The sequence below is a fragment of the Stomoxys calcitrans genome, chromosome 3 (genome assembly GCF_963082655.1).
Source record: "Stomoxys calcitrans chromosome 3, idStoCalc2.1, whole genome shotgun sequence".
NCBI classification, from domain to species: Eukaryota; Metazoa; Arthropoda; class Insecta; order Diptera; family Muscidae; genus Stomoxys; species Stomoxys calcitrans.
The window spans coordinates 37,413,229-37,427,200 of NC_081554.1; the positions used below are offsets into that span (position 1 = coordinate 37,413,229).

Sequence of the window (13,972 nt, forward strand, 5' to 3'; positions counted from 1 at the left end):
TTTCACTCTCTACAACGTGAGTCTCAATTAATGCAAATATATCAAAGCTCCTAACATATTCAAAGAAATCCGGATAGAGACACTTGCTCCTAAGACCATGAACATTGTATGATAACATTTTGAAAGTTTTTTTTGCTAGTTTACTTAATACTATATTATTACTTATCGATATGAAATTATTTGAATTGAATTTATTACAATTATCTAGTTTTTTAAATTTAACGAGTTTTTTATAATATCATATTTTAAATTCAGGTTAAAATCTTCTCCAATGGGCCGGATATCTAGAACAGTCTCCAGTGCCCTAGTAGGCATGGTCCTCATCGCTCCGCCTATGCCAAGAAAAAATGTTCTCTGCACCTGTTTTATGGTCCTCATGTTGCACTTTTTCTCCATAGCAGTCCATCAAACTACTGCGGCGTAAGTAAGTATTGGCGAAATCACGCTTCTGTAGAGCCAGTGGACTTTCCTCGGATTCAGGCCCCATTTCGAGCCTACGGCCTGTCTACATAGTGCCCAACACCTGTGAGCCTTCTCAGTACGCTCCTGAATGTGACACTTCAGATTAAGTGTCCTATCCAAGAACTCTACTAAGTATTTGACCTTGTCAGATATCTAAATCGTTTTATTGAGGAAACTTGGTGTGTAAAATTGGCCCACCTTCGGCTTCCTCGTGAACAATCATATTTCACACTTATCTGGGCTAATATTAAGACCTCTAGCACAGTCATATGCCATATGTAAGACCCTTTCGTCCATTCTGCATAGCTGGTTCAGATCTTTACTCCTTAGAAGTATTATAACATCGTCTGCATAGCAGACGGGCAAATCCCTCCTCAGTCATGACCGTAATAGGTCATTAATGGTGGCCATCCAAAGGAGTGGCGATAAAATGCCTCCCTGTTGCGTGCCCTGTGCCACTTTCTACCTTATATTTATGTCATGGGACCCACCTGTTCCTTAACATATGGTATATCCAGTATCTAAGGACCCGGACCACTCGGTACTGATCTAAGGATGGTCCGCCCATTGTTTTTGTCGTACATTGTTGTACGCCCCCTCGATGTCAAATCATATCGCTAATGTGTGCGTCTTGGCATCGAAGGATTCTTCTATTTCATGGTCAATCACATGGAGGTCAGTCTCCACCGACCTTCCCTTGACATAGGCATGCTGTTTGTATTTGAGCAGTTCGCTGGATGTCCTACTCTTTATCATGGTATCCACAATGCGTTCCATAGTTTTGAGTAGAAAGGACTTATGGCTTATAGCCCAGTAGACCTTTGGTGTCGCATAACATTCCTTGATATAAATACCACTTTTGCTTCCTACCGGGCGTTCGGAGTATATGCAAGTCCTAGGCAGGCTGTGAAAATAGTGGCCAGATGAGGCACCAGATAGACGACCTCCTTTTGTAGTAACGCCGGAGATATTCCATCAGGTCAGGGTGACTTAAATGGTTTGAAGTTTCTCGAGGCTTTCTTGACCATAAATTCCGTTATGATAAACCTTCGATCTAGGGCGCCCCGATAGCCGAGTTGGTAGCGTGCTTGGATTACCATTGCAGGGGTCGTGGGTTCGATTCCTCCTAAAAGCCTTGGTCTGTTGCTACTGTGGTATGACAATGGACTTAAAATTGTCTAAGTGAGTCTCTTAAGGACTGCCACTCTTACCTAGCCTAACGTAAGCCCTCGGTCAACCTCATTATTCCAATATTCCGGTGTCTCCGTGAGTCCCTTCGTATCCTGTGGAAAATGCCTTTTCATCAAAAGCTTCAACATGTCCTCCGTGTTCTCGGCTCTCTCTCCCATATCGTCTTAGCACGTCCGACGCTGACCGCCTGTGTTCGACAGGACCATCAGAAAATTTTTCAGCGGTGGTTATCCCCTCCTAATGCTAGCGACATTAGTGAGGTACTATGCCATGTAAAAACTTCTCCCCAAAGAGAAATTTTGCATTGGTGACGCCCTGCTGCACGCCGTTCCGACTCGTTAATAAAAAGTAGGTTTCTTATCATTGGTCTTATACTTGAATCGCACAGCACTCATTGATATGAAAGAAGTATCGCTACTGATTCGCGATGAAATATTCATTGGGGAACTTGCAATTTGCGGTTATAGAAACAAGAATAACTTTTTCAAGACACATTTTAATGTATTAGAGTTGCGTTATTTATAATCAATTCCTACTTCATTCTCTTTTCAGGTTTAACATTGGAAATTTGGATATGGAAAATTATGGCTGGCAATGCAAAACTGCTAATGTAAGTAAAAAAGTTTATCTTAAAGATTTTACAGCCAAGAACTAATTTTATTCGTACAAAAACTGATGGGCTCTGTTAGGTGTCAATACTCATAAACAAAAGTCAACCAACACATTTTCATAGACTTCCTCTTTCTAGTTCTCCGGTAGGTTTAGATTTAAATGACTATGTAGTCGACATTGTCGTTATATTTTTTTAAAAGTTCAATGAACGTTCTCATATAGCTCGTGTTCACACGATACCGATATGGTCCATCAACGCCAAGTTCTACCTCATACGTGTATACTTTCTCAAGTCTATACGCTTTAGAACAATAAAACATCACGGGTAGTATGTTAATCTTTCACACAGTACGCGATGGGGAGGAGACTTTTTCGTCTGAAGTTGGCACAATCCGTCGTGTCTCCTTTCTTGTGTATGGGACATAGTATGCTGAGGTTCCAATCATCGGGTATGCGTTCTTCTAGCCAGGTTGCTTAAAGAAGCTGATGCATAGGCCTTATCAGCGTGCCACCTCCGCTCGTAAATAGTTCAGTGGGTAACCCGTCAGCACCTGCTGCCTTGATGTTTTTTAGTCGGGTCAGTGCTACTTGGACCTCATTCTGACTAGGAGGTAAACATTATATACCAACATCAGGGATTGGTTCTGCGGTATCCTCTTCGCCGCCAACGTCGGACACTAGCAGTAAAATGTTCTTTCCATATCCTCAGCATGTTATCTGTGTCAGTTACCAGATTTCCTTCTTTGTCTCTGCAGGAGGATGTCCCTGCACCAAAGCCATCGGTTTGATGTTTAATTCTTTGATAGAATATCCGGACTTCATTCTGACTCCTGTACATCTCAATTCGCTCCCACTCACGTCTTTCCATTTCCTTTTTCTTTCTGCGGAATAGACGTTTCTCCTCCCTCCTTTTCTCCTCATACCTCTCCTTCATCTAGCGCGTTGCTACTAATTGCAGGGCCGGACTATATGACGCATTCTTGACTTCAGTAGCATCTCGACACTCTTGGTCTTACCATGGGTTTCTTGGAGGAGGCTTCCGGTACCCAAGTACGGATTTCACGGCATTTTCTATATAGTGTCCAATGGTTTGCCATTACGCCATTATATCATCAGAACATGGAGTGCTTTCATCAAGCAGATTGGTCAGTTGAGTGGAGTATGCCGTTGCCATCTGTAGGGTTTGCAGCTTTTCAATGTCCAGCTTCCGTGCAGTGTCAGATCGTACTTTCCTCGCCTTACTCAAATGGGTGCGAACCATTACCGCAACAAGCTAATGATCCGAATCTATATTCGCTCCACGGATCGATCGTACATCTAACACGCTGGATGGATGCCTTCCACCTATCGCAACGTGATCAATTTGGTTTTTCGTGTCTCGTCTCGTGATAGCCATATGGCTTTGTGAATATTTTTATGTTGGAATCGGGTGCTGCTTACTATCATATTTTCTGCAGCGACAAAATTTAGTAGCCTCAAGCCATTATCGAACTTTATCTCATAGAGGCTTTCCGACTTTTGAGCCAAAGAAGTCTTCTTCCTTCCCCATCTTCTCATTAAAATCTCCCAGAACGATTTTAATATCATGGGCGGGGCAGCGGTCATATTCTTTCTCTAGGCGCTCGAAGAAAATATCCTTGGTCTGCTCGTCCTTGTCTTCCGTCGCGGCGTGGTCACAAATAAGGCTGATGTTGAAGAAATTGGCTTTTATGCGGATTTTGGCTAGCCTTTCATCCACCGAATTAAAGCTTGAGACAAGGTATTTGAGCCCTCGACTAACCACAAATCCACAGCCAAATTCATGCCTCATGTTATGGCAGCTATAGTATAGTTCGTCACCGTTTGGTGTTGTTGTGGCGCCGTTCCCAATCCATCGAACTTCCTATAAGGCGGTAATATCTGCCTTCCCTAATACACCCACCAACGCGTATACTGCACCTTCTCTATAGAGAGTGCGGACATTTCAGGTGAAGGCCCGCAGATCATCATCATCATCATGACCCCCCTGGGTTATCAACGTTAGGGGGGTCCGTTTTTACTATTCCTTTGTTTCTCATTGTGATTCTTATAGTTTTCCAGGGGTGGGCTACTGGCCCTGCGCCCCAATGGCATGGGTTTTATGGAATCTCATATGCATCCTTCGTTGCCAGGCGCCCCGGTAGCCGAGTTGGTAGCGTGCTCGGATTGCCAGTGCCGGGGTCTTGGGTTCGATTCCCACCATAGGCCTTGGTCTGTCTATACTGTGTTATCACAATAATTGTCTAAGTAAGTCTCTAAAGGACTGCCACTCTAACCTAACCTAACCTATCTCCGTTTTCGTGAGCCGCTAGCTCCAAGTTCCGACGCTCGCCTCCTGTCACCCCTAACCTGGCAACAGACGCTGATGTAGGCCATTGGTTATTTGAAGGCGCCAATAACTCGCCTTGTCATCTCGAATATCATTCGCACTCAGTACTTAATTAAGAGCCTTTGCCAACTGACCGTCACTTAGACTTTCCTCTCGAAATCGCTGACTGCACGCGGCCGCATTTACAGCTTCCCCGCATAAAAACAAAGCGTTCCACTATTCGGAACCTGTGGACGCGCCTGGATTATTATAGCTTAATCTAAATCTAGACCGATTTTGATTTAATTTTTCACACCGACAAATAAAACATGACATGCAAAAATCTTGTAAAGGGCTGACCAAAATTGTGGCTACTGTAGCCTTAAAATGCATTATCGGATGAAATCTATATATGTGAGCTATATCCAAATCTGACTAAATTTTGATGATATTTTGCACACCTTCCCAATAGGTAGGTCAAATAAAACATTTAAAATCTTGTAAATCTTGGCTTAAAAGTCCATATACATGGGAGCTTCATCTAAATCTGATCCGAAATCAATAGCATTCCTCAATGAGCCAAAAACGTGAGTTGTACAAAATTTCATGAAAATCGAAAATCAATTGCGACCTGTACCTTGATCACAAAAATACATGGACAAACAGACGGACATAGCTAAACGGAACCAGAAAATGCTTCGAACAAATACACAAAATTAAAATAAACTGTATCACACTGGTGGTGTATGGTATAAAAATAAGTACTTTTGGTGTTTAAATTGGTTAACAAAATGAGAAAAAACTATTTCCTGTGTTTTTTGTTTGTATTTTTATAATCCAGCAACCTTTTTTTCCCGGTAAGGTTTTGGTGGGAACCAAACTAATTATTTTATGCTATATTTTAGCTTTAATTTATTCGACGTGGGTGCGTATGATTACTAATCGATAACTATGCCCAATTATGCCATTCGCCATACGCCACCTTTGTCACTCGAGTTCTTATTCAAAATACTTACGGTAAATAGTTAACTACAAATCAAACCGACAAATCATAAGTGTACGATCTTTATGGAATCTCTTTTTTTAATTGGACCATAATCGCAGGAATACCATGCGTTTCTAACATATAAAGGGTGATTTTTTTGAGGTTAGGATTTTCATGCATTAGTATTTGACAGATCACGGTGAATGAACACATTTCGAACCGAACACTGATTTTGGTAATAAAATTCAATGATTTGCAAGCGTTGCTCGTTAGTAAGTCTATTCATGATGAAATGTCAAAGCATACTGAGCATCTTTCTCTTTGACACCATGTCTGAAATCCCACGTGATCTGTCAAATACTAATGCATGAAAATCCTAACCTCAAAAAAATCACCCTTTACTATGAGGAACCCACCGTTTGTCCTTATGATGAAATTGTATTTTAAAATATCGCTGGTAAGCAATTGCGCAAAGGTTCGATATAGTCTTTGTTTTTTATACGCTACACCACTGCTGTGGTACAGGGTATTATAACTTAGTGAATTTGTTTGTATCACCCAGAAGAAAGAGAGATAAGTATACCGATCGACTCAGAATCACATTCCGATTCTTATCATTATCATTTTTTTTTTTTGTGTAGATGATTGTCAAGTGAAACTTGAGCAAATGTCAACTTAAATGGTTGCTATATGCACTTCAAAATAGGAAGTTTTTATTAAAAAATTGGAAAACCCCTCGAGTTTTCAAGTTCCCTAGCCCAGATCCCCCATTTGAGCTTACGTTTTTGTATATATCCAAATATAAACCGATCTGAACCATATTAAGGTCGGATATCGGGAGGCGCAAAACAATTTACTGATTCAAATTTTTGGAGAAATCGGGTAATAAATAAAGCTTTTAAGGGCTTCAGACCCCTTATCGGCAAATCGGTCTAAATGGCAGCTATATCTAAATATAGTCCGATCAGCACCATATTTCGGTCGGATGTTGGAAGGCTTTAACCTACTCACAGTTTCAAATTTCAACGAAATCGGGTAATAAATAAAGCTTTTATAGGCTTCAGACCCCTTATAGGCAGTTCGGTCTATATGACAGCTATATCTAAATATAGTAAAATCGGAACCATATTTGGGTCTTATGTTGGGAGGCCTCAAAATACTCACTGTTTCAAATTTCAGCGAAATCTGTTAGAAAATAAAGCTTTTTCAGAGCCTTTATCGGGAAATCGGTCTATATGGGGGCTATAATTAAATGTAGTCCGATCTGAACCATATTTGGCTCAGATATCGGTAGGCCTAAAATTACTCAATGTTTCAAATTTCAGCGAAATCGGATAAAAAGTAAAGCTCTTATGGGCTTCAGATCCTTCATCGGGAGATCGGTCTATATGACAGCTATATCTAAATATTGTCCTATCGAATTCAAATGTCAAGAGGCTTAAAATAAATTACTGCTTCAAATTTTAGCAAAATCGGGTTATAAAAGAAGCATTAATGGGCTTCAGACTATTTATCGGCAGATCGGTCTATATGGAAGCAATGTCTGAATATAGTCCAATGTGAACCTCATTTGGGTTAGATGTCGGGAAGCCTTAAACTACTCACTGTTTCAAATTTCAGTGAAATCGAATAAAAAGTAAAACTCTTATGGGCTTCAGACCCTTTATCGGGAGATCGCTCTATATAGCAGATATATCCAAATATCCGATTTGGCCGTCCGTTCAAGAACTTAGCCAGCGTGCATCAAAAGACGCATCTGTGCCAAATTTCAGCTCAATATCTCAATTTTTGAAGGCTGTAGAGTGCTTACAACAGACGGACGGACAGACATGGACGTTGTTAAATCGTCTTAGAATTTTACGACGATCCGAAATATATATACTTTATTGGGTCGGAAATTGATATTTCGATGTCTTGCAAATGGAATCACTAAATCAATATACCCCCATCCTTCGGTGGTGGGTATAAAAATGGTGTAGTGGAGTTCAGTCTTTATTGAAATTTTTACAAATTAAAAAAAATTGTGACTATAAAAATAGTCTGGTCCGTTATCTTAAGATTCTATTGGCGTACCTTGACACAGAGCTATTGCTTAGAATTGCATTGCAAACACGTTTTATTCTGCCAAAAAAAAATTTTGTTGCAGTTTTTGCAATATGCATTTTAATAGATGCTTGGCTATGCAAATAATTTTGTGAGATAAATTTACCTTCATTCCAGTTTGTATGAATTAAATACTAAAATTTATTTTATTCAACTCTACCATGTGTTAAACTTGCTGAATTTAGCAATAAATATATCAGTTTGAAAGTAGTTTATTTGTGACTCTTCAACATTCTTGAAACCAAAGAAAACATACTTCTCTCGTATGCAAATAGAGAAGACAATCATGGCTTTGGGTACTACTCATCTCAAAGTCATTTACGAAAAGCGAGAGTACCTACGTACGATATGCACGTGAGTATAACAACATCATGCCATGGGATTATCTATGAAAGAAAAAGGTAAGGGGAGCGCTAATATGATGAGTAAAGTCGCGACTTGGCTCTGTGGTGAGGTTGTTGGGTCTTGGTGTTGTAGTGGGTTTGTTGTAGTATATAAGCGCGTGCTTATGTTTTTTGTCCCCACATCGTATAGGTGGTATTCGATATTTTGTTGTTGTTGTTGTTGTTCGTTCTATGATGACATTACCGAATGTTGTTATGATGTTATTATTATATTGTTTGCTTAGTGCGTGTGTGTGTGTGTGTGTATGGGGCTGGTGGGGCAACTCACCGTGTGTGCATGAATGTATGTACGAATGTTTGGCTTATTTATTTTACCTTTGTTTCTGACTTTATTGATGTTACTTTCGGTTGCTGCTGCCGCTGCTACATACAGTCAGTCAGACTTTTGGTTTGCTTTGGTAGATTGTCGCATTTACATACACACATATAAACCCATCTAAGCTATCTGCTTTCGAGCGTATTTCAAAGCCTATATGTGTATGGTTGTGTGTGAGCGATTGTATGCCAAACATGTACCCAAAACAACATCAAGTTTCAATACAAACACAAAAAATTAATGATTTTGAAATATGTACGTTTTTTTCTTTTTGGGTATTTTGCATATGAAATGAAATGTCTGGAGCGTTATTTTGTTTTTGTTTTCCCTTTTTTTCTTTCATTCATTCTTGCTTTCATTATATTTTTCTTATCGTGTATTGTTGTTTATTTTGTTAAGTTGCTGTTTCTCGTTTTTTTTTTGACTGCTCTTTGTTGTGCTTTGTTTTTAACGTATATTTGGAATTGGGTATTTTTCTATGACTGCACTTAGAGAAAAATATATAACGGTTGTCAGATCTTAAATCCTGAAGGGGAACTTTTTCCCTCTTTGTAGGTCGACAAGTGAGTGCTGATCTTAACCTGTCCATTCATAAACCAGTAGTCGGCTTGTTGTGAGCTTTAAGAAATGAAACAAATAAATAGGCATCAAAGGCCTGCTTAAGACCATCATTTCTGCTTTCAAGACACACTAACAGTCACAGATTATTTCAAGAACTGAACTCTTCGTTTAAAAATACAACATCATTGTATGAGACAATTGAGAACTGAGTAAAACTGATAAACAAGACACCAAGTAACGAGATGAATGAATGCATAAAATGAGTCCTTCAGCAAAAAGAAAGATTGATTCGGATTTCAGTGAGTGCACTTTGTACAATGCATGTATTTGGATACTATTTTTCTTGTCGTCTGATTTCGTAGTAGGAAACTCTTGCGACGGTAACGTGGTGATGTGGCAAAATCTTGGGTAAACACACACGCACCAAGTTTTTTCTATGAGGTTAGGTTAGGTTAGGTTTAAGTGACAGTCTGCTTAGACGTTTTCGTTTATTGTAATACCACAGGAATAGAAGAAGGAAGATGCCTTCAAGTTCCTGCCGTTGAACCATTCAGATCGCTTTAAAAAGCCCAATAACTTGGGAATGTTCACATCCGCTACAGACAGGTTCTCAAAGAAATGAGAACCTAAAGTGGAACATCTTCTGACTGCTGGTGCGAGACACACACACAGAAGGTGGTCTATAGTCTCTTTTTCTTCGATGTCCTCACAGCTAGTCTCGCAAGCTCATCCGCTTTACAATTCCCTGGGATATCTCTGTGGCCCGGCACCCAGAACAGGTGAATTTTGAACTGTTTAGCCATCTCGTTGAGAGATCTGTGACAGTCGAAGACGGTTTTTGTGTTCAAAAATACGTTCTCCAGGGAGAACGTACTTCTGAACACACTTCCTTAATTGCAAGGATCGGATAACCTTTTCGTTATGACCAGTTTTAGATATTTAAAGTACAACCCAAATCCCACCTGGTCGTTTAGTTTTGAACCATCCGTAATGAGAAAACAAACAGTTTGCGAACGATTTGTGTGATTAGTTCATATTTTGAACATGCTTTCATATGCAGCGAGTACAGCAAGTAATTTGTAAATGGTTTTGTGCAAGGCTTTGATAGGCATTATGTTCAGCCGCGATAAACTTTGGATACCCACCACCTCATGTATAGGTATACATAACCAAATTTTCTTCACAATCCTATAAAAACTTTATTATTTATGAACCCATATCAACTATATCGAAATATGGTCCCATTTGGACCAAACTACTACAGTTTACTCTTGAAGACGGGAAAACAAAATATTGGTCTTTCTGGCAGCTATATGTAAATGTTGTCCGATCTCCACCATATTCGGGAAGGATATATATTGGCCTTATAAAAATCAATATACCAAATTTCAGCGAAATCGTTTAATAAATGCATCTTTATTAGGCCAAAAACTTAAATAGGAAGATCAGTATACATAAATATATGGCAGCTATATACAAATATAGATCGATCTGAACCCTACCATATTCGGGAAGGATATATAATGGCCTTATACAAATCAATATACCAAATTTCAGCGAAATCGTTTAATAAATGCATCTTTATTAGACCAAAAACTTAAATAGGAAGATCAGTATACATACATATATGGCAGCTATACACAAATATAGATCGATCTGAACCCTATTAGGCACGGGCTTCGAATAGCCTAAAAAAGCTCACTACGCGAAATTGGATAATTAATTAGTCTTTTACCGGTCCAAGACCTTAAATCGGGAGATCGGAATATGTGGAAAAAAGTTAGACATGTAGAAAAAAGTTGGACCAAAATTTAAGTTTTTACGCTGATATAGGTACCTACTATTTTTCCATCCTTTAACGACATTGTTGCATACAAACTCTTAGAATATTTTTTTGCGTGTATTGAAATGATTTTTCAGTTTTTTCCAAAAGTTTCATAATGCCCTACCCTCCGGTGATTTGTTATTGTAATGAATGAATCTTCATGAATTTGCATATTTGATGCTACATACATACACCTATATACATGGGTGTAGTTTGTCAAAGTCTCAATTTTTTTTCAATGCCTGTCAAATCATATGCCTTTGTTTGTGGTTACGTTTGCTTTGTTCCAATTATCAGTGATGGTGACTTCTCCACTGCCTGTTGATACTGTCAGTGAAGACCACCAACACTTGCATAACGAAACGGCGCAAACATTTAACGGTTTCTTGCAGTCGTTTTAAACTTTTCTCCGTTTCACAGTTGATGCCATCGACATTTTGCTGCTTTTCTAATCATATTCTTGATTTTTTTCGGCTAGTGCAGATGGCAGATAACAGTTTTTTTTAACGCGCCAAAAAGTTTCATATTCTTGAAGCTTTGTTGTATGCATGTGTGTGTGTGCATATCAAAATTCTAAAACTATACCTGCATACTATCTTAAGTGAATGTATGTCATCTAAAGTAAACATTTTTTTTTTTTTGGATATTTTTTATCTTTTTATAGTTGTTAATAAGTAACGCCTCTGCTTGTTTGACGACCTTGCCAATTGGTACACGTGCACATGTAATGTCAACAAAAAATATAATAGTTGAAAAATTAATTATTTAAGGTATTTAACAAAGATTCCTATTTAGGAAAAACTATTTAATTTTTCCAGTTTGCTCAATATGCTTTAATTTTACCACCACTTTTTGGATTATTTCATATGTCTTCGGCAATGCAGTAGCATTTACATTTTTTTATATTTTGCCCACTGTGCAAGACAGTTGTATTTCTATGTATGTTTTTGATTATGTCCCCGTTCATGTTTATATTTTATTACTATTATTATTATTATTGTGCACCAACAACACTTTATTCAACATACATATGTGTTAGGTTTTTCCCCCCAGCATCAACATAATGTACTTTACCCCCATCCGCACCAACATGCCAACAACATAGCAACAGTTATGAGGAAGGAAAACTGATTTGTTTGCGTTATGGAATATTAACTTACTAAATCAGTTTAAATTTAATCTTCTCGCTCATATCTTAATTAACGTGGAACTTTTTGTGCTGTTGTCTTTGGGTCTTTACGCTCTTCTACTCCATAACAAGTTCTCTTAGGCAAAGAGTAAAAATTTTCTCTTTCGCACTTTGACGTTTAAAATCTATTTGCAGTTCGGTAGTCTCTCTCAGACTAAGTGTGTTGGAAATGTAAGAGTGTATTAATGTGGCATGTTTTGTGAGAGCAAATTGAAAGTAACGGAAATTGATTTTAATGCATTCTGAGTGCAAAACTTACATTAGAACAGTGGTGCACAAAATGAAATGAGCCAGTATATCTCCCCATTTGGGAGATTAATGAAAGAAATATAAAAAGTAAGATTGCATGCATCCATAATTTTTTATAAAACTCTCTTTGAATGAAATTTAATTAATCGGACAAAATAATATAATAATATTTTTTCCTTTTTTAGTGAAAAACACTGTTTTTAAAATGAAAACAAAAAAACGATACGTACACTCACACGCACGTTTATTCGTTGCTGTCGCAATAAAGACTGAAACTAAGAGAATAAGAATACATGTGAGTTGAGCCTCAAGGCTAGCATAAAGAAATTTAAATATTGTGCACCACTGTTTTAGAAGCAACATTCGGAAATGTCATATATAGGCTGGATTAAGTTAGATTGAAAAGAGTGTGCGAATGTTAATCTAACCCATGCCACTTTGGACAACACCTTAGCCAGTAGTCGGCTTGTTGTGTGCTCTAAATACAAAAAAGTAACCTCGAACAAGTAAAAACGTGCAAAGTTCGGCCGGTCCGAGTCTTGGGCACCCACCCACATGGATTCCGCTAAAAATATACCCTTATTAACTGAGTTTGTGTGAGTTTGAATTATTTTGGTCTCAAGAAGTCATATCGGCATATCCGTACTTAGGAGGCCTATATCACCATATTGACCGATTCGGATAAAACTTGGCAGTGATGTTGTAAGTGATAAGATCGATTTTTGGGCCACATTTCAGTGAAATCAGGTAAAAATTTAGGCTACTTAGAACTGAAGAACTCAAATCCGACGGTCGGTTTATATCTGTTTGTGGACCTATTCGGATCATAATAGCCATGGATGTTGAAAGTTTTTGTTCTAAATTTCAGCCTAATAGGATGAAAAATGAGGCTTTTAAGGGCTCAAGAAGTCAAACCCGGGGATCGGTTTATATGGGGGCCATATCTGTTTATCGAATCAAACTTGACATGGATGTTGAATGTCAATTGTTCAAGTCTTCGTTCCAAATTTCAGGCTAATCGAATGAAAATTTAGTCTCCTAATGGCTCAAGAAGTCAAATCCGGGGATCGGTTTATATGAGGGCCATATCTGTTTACAGACCAATTCGAATCATACTTGGCATGGATGTTAAAAGTCATAATTTAAGTTTTTGTTCCAAATTTCAGCCAAATCGGATGACAATTGAGGCTTCTAATGGCTGAAGACGTAAATCCGGGGATCGGTTTATATGGGGGCTATAACCAAATCTGAGCCGATATGGCCCATTTGCAATCCCCAATGACCTACATCAATAAGAAGTACCTGTGCAAAATTTCAAGTGGCTAGCTTTATGCGTTCGACCACTATCGTGATTTCGAAAGGCGAATGGACGGTCATTGACAGAACGACTCAGGAAGTGTTGTTTTATATTTAGCATATTATCTTAAAAAAAAAAAACAAGTTAAAGCGTGCTAAGTTTGGCTGGGACGAATCTTAGGAACCCACCACCATGAATTCTGCTAGAAATTTATTCAAAATAAACTTAGTTGAAGGGCATAATTTAATTCTACATACCAAACTTCTATCAAATCAGCAAAGATTAAAGCTTCTAGGAACCGAACAAGGATGATCGAGAGACTGGTTTACATGGGAGCTATATCAGGTTATAGACTGATTTGAACCGTATATGGCACTGTTGTTGAAAGTCGTAACAGATCACCGCATGCAAAATTGCAGCCAAATTGGACAAAAATTGCGGCTTATAAGGAC

The 13,972-nt window shown here is 38.5% G+C and overlaps 1 protein-coding gene across 1 annotated transcript in view; it reads left to right on the forward strand.

Annotated features, from left to right (window-relative positions):
* Positions 1-2,205: 2,205 nt before the first annotated feature.
* Positions 2,206-13,972, forward strand: part of LOC106082305 (uncharacterized) — a 64,413-nt gene continuing 52,646 nt past the window's right edge. Inside the window, exon 1 of the mRNA XM_013244739.2 lies at positions 2,206-2,263. The gene's annotated coding sequence lies outside the window, so the exon portion shown is untranslated. The remainder of the gene's footprint in view (positions 2,264-13,972) is intronic.